We start from the raw sequence: 8,489 nt of genomic DNA, 5'->3' as shown, positions 1-8,489 counted from the left end.
GAAATTGGCAGGCCTTTGATTGCTTTAGTGTGAGAAGCGCAAGGATCCATGCATAGAGATCACCTTCCTTGAGTGCACAGACATCAACTGGGGAGTTCCCATAAGGACCTTACTTTCTCACCTAGACCCACTAAGTGAGATCATGCTTTGGAGTTGATCAGAAAAAAACATTTTTAAGATCCCAAGGCAAGTAAAAGATCATGCACTTTCCTTCCGTGTTCCCACATTTAATTCCTGACTGTCTCTTCGACACTAATTCTTTCATGTGCTGTACTATGACACTCAGATATTCTTCAAAAAGTTTTGCAACCCTGTTAAAACCATTTGCATCCTTTCTTTTTTTCATTGGTAACTCATTGTCTAGCTCTGTTTTCACAAGATCCTCAGACATATCAGACATCATTAGCTGTTACATTCAAAAAATCTGCATCTACAATTGACAGTTGTGCTTTTTTTAAAAATCAAAACTGAACCTAGGCATTCATCATTCCTAGAACATGTTCTGGAAATAATAAGGGTTCATTGGTCTCTAAGAAATGGTTATTTCCACTTTAGTGCCCTATATGCGTGCTTACAGTGACTACAGCTCTGCTATCGATGGATAACTTTATGCCAAAACCTAACATCAGTAAAAAAGTTTAAAAAGCAAAAACCACATCTGAACTAAATCAACTGCTTGCATGGATGCCCGTGTTTGATCTATGTCTAATGGATTCATGGCACCTCCAAAAAATGGCATTTAATTTTGAAGACCAGTTTATTTATTAATGTATCTAGTTCACTAAACTACTAAATTATCAGCAGTTCTAAAGCAGAAGAACGTTTCAACTTCAACAAAAGAGATTAACATATTTGCATCATACTACATTTTAAAATTATTAATTGTGCAATGCCAGAGATTATAATGATTATTGTTATTTTTGCACAATACGTTTACAAATAAGCTTAAAAATAAACATGGTTAAATTAAACAGAAATACAATTAATGTTGTACAAATGGTATATGAGCACAACCTTTAGTACATGTACACAAACAGATCAACTGAAACTTTTCTATAAAGTGCCAAATATATTAACTTCTAATGATAAATAGCCTATACATATGTTTTTAAACAGGGCAGCAATATGTGATTTTTTTTATTGCATTTCTGCAGTTCTTACCAGGCCGTGCAAGTTTCTTCATGCTCTTAGGAAAAAAAAAATCACTGTATCTCCCCTTCACCCTTTTTTTTTGAGAGTGGGAAAATGGTTCATTAAAAGGTTGACCCCTGTTTACTTTATCCTGCTTCTGTTCCCAATTTCTGGACCACGTGACTGTGGGAGTGAGTTTGGTTTAAATTTACTTTCAAGAAAATCTGATAAAATCTTGCCCATAAAGAACCAGTAGTTTTATAGCATTGTCTTTCTTAAAGTATTCGTATGCTGGAGAATTGGTTGTCTTTGCAAATTTGAGGTTGTGAAAAAATCTAACTCTCCTAGCATCTCAGTGAGAGGACCAACTGAAATCTATCTGGTAAGCATCTAATCTCAATTACATTCTAGGAACAACTAAGAAAGATCAATCGGAATTAACTAAGTACATTCTATCAGCATTCATTTGATTACTATTAATATATTTTATGTCTAGGTTGCTTATGTTCCTTTTACTATATTGTTATATTATTGCTTGATCAGCACATACATAACAATGGGACATATCTTGTTCATTACATATTGTTTAGAAAATGGTAATGTGTATACATGTTTAGAATGTACAGGCTATTGGTAAATTATCATTTTTAGACATTAATACACAGCTATGCTCGTATCTTTGCTCTTGCTACCAAGACCTAGGTTATATTTTAGACACAAATATTAAATTATAATGTACAAAATATACCATGACAAATTGTCAATTATATAAAATAGTCAGTAATGTATGAAAATAATAAGTAATGGTAAGCAACACTCTATTTTATTTTTTTATGATATTTAGAATTCATGTTTAGGTATCGAAATCTATCTAAAATATAAAATTCCTATAAAATACCATGCCCATCAAACTTTAAAACCATTCCTGGAAGCTATAGCATTCACATTTAAAGATTTTTTTTCTTTTCAGGGATACCAAATACACTCCCATTTTAAGAAATTTGTGCACAAATAAGTAAAAAATAATTGCACAAAAAAAATAACAGAAAAATAAAATGTACACGTATAGGGAGAAAACAGCTGTTTAAACATTTTAAATAGTATAATGAATCATTATGACTATATATGGGGAATCATACCATTTCTATATTATACATATACAGGAAAACTTTATTTTTGGAATTTTTAGTTATTTTTGTTACTTCTCTATGGCAGATCACTAATATTTACATTTAGCTTAGTAAATACGTAGACCGTGAGAAAGATGATTGACAATTATGACGTGGCAGCAGAAATAATTTGTACATGTAAGTAGTAATTGGAGTACCATATCAAAATACCAAACATCTTTTATTCTATTCCCTTACACATATCGCCTTGGTTGAAAGGCCGCTGATCCCAGTAGCAGTCAAGAGAGGTTGGTGAAAGGAAAATAAATGTATACTACTAGACCTTTTGTGTTTGGTTCAAGCAGTGCTGGTCACTGCCCTGTTTTTTTTCTCAATCTACGCTGAATACAAATTGCTTGCCATAATTTGAAGCAAGACCTTAGAACTGTAATAATATCCACTAGTTTGACATTCTACAGACTTTCCAAAATATTTATTTATTACCGTCTACATACTTGGCTCCTTAATAGCCTTTGGCACTAACTGAATAGTTTGCTTTGTTTGGTGATATGCAGCCAACAGCTCAGTGAAGCCATGCCATTGTTCATATATGACTAAGAAACCATATTTCCATCTCTGGGCATTAACCTTCTTGACCGCAGATAAAAAAATTAAACATTTTGCCTCATCTCATTCACATTCAGCGTTGCCTACTGGATGTGATATAATCATTAGGCAAAGCATTTTGATAATGAGAGTAACACTCCACTGGAGCAATTTTTATTCTAGGAAGATGTGTATATCAGTAGAAAAAAACTGCAGATCCATATCCATCTTATAGATCAACTTCTACGGGATAAAAACTTTTTTTTTTGGATGGGTGTTTTCATTATTAGAATTTCTGATTTGGGTAACTATGCATTTTTGCAATGGTGTCTCAATCTACAAACTATTTGATGTGACAAATTGTACAGTAAAAGATATGCAGGCTGGTATATATAAGTATATGTAGTTTGTGTTGAAAAACATTTAATTTATTGGAGGCAAACTGTATAAAAAGGATATGCAGGTTCAAACTAAAGGTCGCATCTACATATTTGCGCCTTTGACATACCCGTTGTTTGAACGAGAAACTCGGCAGTGAAAATACGTAACACAATTATCAACACTACTTTGCTTTTCTGTAGACATAGTTTTTCTCTCTTGGCGCAGAAAAATATTTTTATTTACTCCTTTTTATGCCATTCACTTCAGACTGTAGGAAATGCATTTTGTACTCTCTGATTTTCCAGGAAAGCCTAGGTACGATGTATCGTTCTCTTTTCCAGTCCGTTCAAACTTAGATTTTTTTTAATGCAATTTGCAATTCAATTAGCAAACTTTAATTGGAATTGGGCTTTTTAAAAAATCACATACACATCCACATATAAAATTTAGGCCATGCTGATTTCTTGCATATAGAAAATAAGTGAATTAAATCATACATGAATATATTGAAACAAGTATACATTAAACAGGTATATGCCTATATACACATAAATTAAGTATGTATAATACATATATATATATATATATATATATATATATATATATATATAGTCATTTGTTTTTAATATTCTGAATTTTTACTTTATATTTATATTGCATGCCACAATACACTTTAAAATAAATAAAGAGAAACTTTCCTAAAACTGTTATTTCACACTTGGCTTTATAATAAAATACATTTTTGCTTATGAATGATTCTTGCAAACTTGCTTAGTGGTTATCATATCTGTTATTTTGTTTACTGCAGTCACAGGGGAATTTAGAAAAATAGTTGTGAGTTATAAATTGAAATGGTCAGACACTAAGGTTTTGAATTAGGCTGGGAGTTGTTTTCATAAAGTAGTAGCATGGTGATATATAAAGGACCAAAACAGTTAAGTTCAGTGTGTATAATATTGCTGGAGCATAGTCCTAAAGGAACTGATTGACAGCAGCAACGTCAGCAAGAGGGGGGAGACTCAAAGGGGAGGGAGAAAGAAGGCCAAAAATTCTATCTCTGAGAAACATTTTTTAGAGAAGATCAAGGAAAAGTTTCTGTGGGATCTGGGAATGTCTCCTCACTGCAGTCTGCGATCAGTGTGAAGGATGCATATACTGGACAGGGACCATTTCAGCAGTACCACTAGTTGTTTCTAAATCTTCTGTCAAAAGCTGACCCTCATCTCTCAGCCTTCAGTTTCTGCACCATCATCGGTCTTACTCAGAACCAATCTGATTCTGGCCAGACTTCACTGCCTCGGTAACAGCACAAAGAAGAAAAGGGCTTGTAATCGAACCTATTACTTTCAGGACATGCTACTTCTTTTTATTTGGATGCAATTGTCAAAGTATAAGTGAAGTTTAAGAGTTTGGACCCACTGAAGCCAGTGTAAGTGCAACTCATCTTTTTTCATTCTTCCTCTCCGTTTGCCTGTGATACTAGTATGTGATTATAAAAATGTATTCTGTTACACATGGTATATTAATTGAATTGTGACGTGTGTAGACAACGTAATCCATTATTGCCTCAGTTAAGGCAGAAAAAATGTATGTGGCATCCCCCATAAAGTTTCTACAGACACGACACGATAATAATCTAGAGTTACTTGATAAACAAACTGAACTTTAAAGTCAAAGGGAGTCACTGGCATGATAACGGTTTCAGAGACACATCACACTAGTGTAAACACTGTCTTCAGAAATCGCTTGGTACCTTCTGCAGGTACACAGAAACTGCAAGTTCACTCTTTTCATCTCCAGCCCCCTTCTCCTCCCCCAGCCTGCCAAATCCTTTTCACTACAAGTGCTTTGTCCTATAGCTGCCTATGTTGGGCCTGGTTACTCTGAAAGTGGATGTTCCACAACTACTTTTAGATTTTTTTTCAGACTGAGGCCTGCAAATGTTTTGCATTTTTAGAATATATGTAAGCTACAGAGAAACTTGTACTGCATTACAAATTCTTCTAATGTTATAAGAAAATGCCATACAAAATGAAATGTTTGTAATAATTCTATTGCATAGCTGGTGCATTGCTTTATCAGTCAAGGATGCATATTTTGGTACATTATTTGCGTTTCATGAATTTAGTGATCAAGTAAGGTAAGGATTTTGAAAATTGCATCCTGCATATATTATACAATGTATACAATTGGGATTGTCAAATATTTACCTAATACTAATGCTATTTCCGATGGGTAAATTCCAGAGTATTAGTAATAAACCATCATATATATATCTAAATGCATTTAATAAAGTTTACAAATATCTAGCAGCACTTAATCTACCAGTAAATCAGCAATCATACAATAATGAAAAAGTGAACATATATCACCAAAGTGATATAAAACAAAATATTTACCTGCGTGAAAATTACTTTAGTTTTATATCAAACTTCATGGAATACTTTTTGCAATATTATCAAAAACCATACTAATTAATCTGTCATTATTAGTGCAGTTATACACCTTGAGGTAAATTTACTAAAACTTGAGAGTCAAAAATGGTGCAGCTCTGCATAGAAACCAATCAGCTTTTAGTTTGTTTTGTCAAAGCTTAAGTAAACAAGCTGAAGTTAGAAGCTGATTGGCTACCACGCCCAGCACATCAGATTTTGCACTCTCTTGTTTTAGTAAATTAACTTGCTTCTATGGGGTTGATTCACTAAAACTGGTGAGTGCAAAATCCGGTGCAGCTCTTCATATAAACCAAACGGCCTCCAGGTTTTATTGTCATAGCTTAATTGAACAAGCTGAAGTTAGAAGCTGATTGGCTACCATGCCCAGCGCATCAGATTTTGCGCTCTCCAGTTTTAGTAAATCAAACCCTATGATACCTAAATCACACTGTAAATAATATTAGTGCTTCGTATTTTTAAACCAAGGCTGGAAATACCTAATTCTGTTTTTATTATATCTGGACAAATCTGAGGCAAAAATTTCTCATAATTCCCGACAGCACTGTAAACATTGCTAAAAAAAAGATACAATAACTTAATTTTTGTTTTCTTCTTTAAACATGTCATAAAAAAATAATATATATATATATATATATATATATATATATATTAATAATTGCTAATTGTGTATCCAGATTAAAACATAGCAAAACGGATTCATTACACAATAACTATCACTAAATAATAGTGAAAGTATGTAAAAAAACATCAAATATGTAACAGTTATCAAAGGAAAAAAAGTGTCAAAGCAGAGTAATATATGAAAGGAATGAATGCACATAGGCTTTGAAAATGGCACATTTAACATGATTCATAGCAAATTTCATAGTTTCATGTGCTGAAAGAAATTACATGATTATTTTTTTTTTGTATTTCAGTTAAATCATGTGACAGAATTATTTTTTCATTAAATATAGGTTTTATATATATATATATATATATATATATATATATATATATATATATATATATATATATATATATATATATATATATATAGAGAGAGAGAGAGAGAGAGAGAGAGAGAGAGAGAGAGAGAGAGAGATAGATATATTAATAGATAGATATATATTTAAAAAAACATAGGAGAAAATATTTAACCCAAAGAGGTGAAACAAGTCACCTGTAAAACCACATGACGTTGAGTCTCTAGAAGTGACTGTTGCTGACTGCTGGCTGCACATACATATAGCTTTGATTTCGGCATAGTCAAGTAAAGAATTATGTTGATGAGCAACAGGTCCTGCAATGCTGTTGTCATACCTTATCTTTATTGCTTCTTCCCTGTCTCTGTTCAAGTTTAAGAGAGGTCCTTTCTAATTCCACTCTGCTTACATTTGAACTGCATAGATTATCTCAGATGTCTTTTTTTTCCATAATCAACATATTTGGGATAAAATGTCCGTGCGCACATATACACACACACATATATATATATATATATATATATATATATAGATAGATAGATATATCTATCTATCTATATAGAGAGATATATAAACACAGTGTTACCATATTAAATTATCAGGATAAAAAAAAATTGAATTGAATAAACTACTTTGTAATATTTTTTATCGGAATGTTTTTGTGTCTTTCTATTTTGGTTTAAAAATCTAGAAATACTAAACACTTCTATTTGGATGTGCTCTGTATGTGGTCTGTGACAGATAGCAACTCTTTTCCAGTTCTAACTAAGCAATTACACTATTTCATTCATATTCCTGCAAACCTATGGATTTTCCTGAGCAGAATATTTAAACTATCAAACTTTGTTTGAGAACGGAAGCATTTTTGTCTTGCTGTTGGTGCTGCAGTGCATTTGGCACTGCATCCCAAAACTCCTCCATGCAGTAATTTGGATACATTTCAAAAAGGGTGCTGTGATGCACATCCTTCAATAAAGCTTTAGCACTGTAATGAAACTGTACTTTGAAACTACTGGTTGTTTTGACCCTCAGTTTTTGGTGAATGATCCCTAACATGCTTTATTGGATATGACTTGTTTATGGATCATCCTCCATGTATTTATCACATGTATAATTCAAGAACTCCTTTTTTTAATAGTTCTTGTTTACTTATATGAACATACATAACTGGGAGACTGCCCAGGTTGGGTAAATACTTACACAGCCTGGAAATAATGTACTTTTCTATTATGCATAATACTGCAATATTTGATATTTATGTCTACAGGTTATTTTGATTACGTGTTAATAATAGAACAATAAAAATATATGCACCCTCTGGAAATAATTGGATGAATTTACTGAAGCATCGGCCTTGATGTTGGCCCAATGAACCAGTGTTCACTTAAACTATCCAATTCGTTTTTAGTGAAAATTCAATATTTTTTAAATTACCATTAACCCGACTAGGGGCCTGGTTTACTAAAGAGTGACAAAGTGAACCTGTGAGAGAATGAGTGAGGGTATTAAAAAAATAATATCCTGGTTTGTGAACACACTTTGCTTCCGTAAACCTTGCCATATGTCACACTTTAGTAAATCAAACATTCATACGAGAGTATATATGTGTGTGTATGTGCTTGAATGAAACTACTCACACATTTTTAAAACAAATACTTTTATTAAATACACTTACAGAATTACAAATGGAACATAGTACTGTGTTATACTAGAAAAAATGATAAAGATGATTTCTAACCTATTGATACAGCAAAGGTGGCATGTTGTGCTTTGGATGGAAAACGTGGTATAAATTGAAGGAGTAAATCAACCCAGTTTGCTTTAATTATCAAATGATTGAT

At 32.5% G+C, this 8,489-nt stretch overlaps 1 protein-coding gene across 4 annotated transcripts in view; it reads left to right on the top strand.

Annotated features, from left to right (window-relative positions):
• The first annotated feature begins 1,377 nt into the window (after nt 1-1,377).
• The window catches only part of TBX4 (T-box transcription factor 4), a 219,049-nt gene continuing 211,937 nt past the window's right edge, over nt 1,378-8,489 (top strand). For 3 of the 4 annotated variants that reach the window (XM_077482130.1, XM_077482131.1, XM_077482128.1), the window contains exon 1: nt 4,309-4,656. The gene's annotated coding sequence lies outside the window, so the exon portion shown is untranslated. Of the gene's footprint in view, nt 1,514-4,308; nt 4,657-8,489 lie in introns of those variants that run through there. The other variant, XM_077482129.1, reaches the window with a different exon arrangement.

Source organism: Lithobates pipiens, unplaced genomic scaffold (genome assembly GCF_037356315.1).
Source record: "Lithobates pipiens isolate NorthernLeopardFrog02 unplaced genomic scaffold, aLitPip1_a1.2 Scaffold_16, whole genome shotgun sequence".
Classification (NCBI taxonomy): Eukaryota; Metazoa; Chordata; class Amphibia; order Anura; family Ranidae; genus Lithobates; species Lithobates pipiens.
This window is presented reverse-complemented; position numbering and strand designations above follow the sequence as displayed.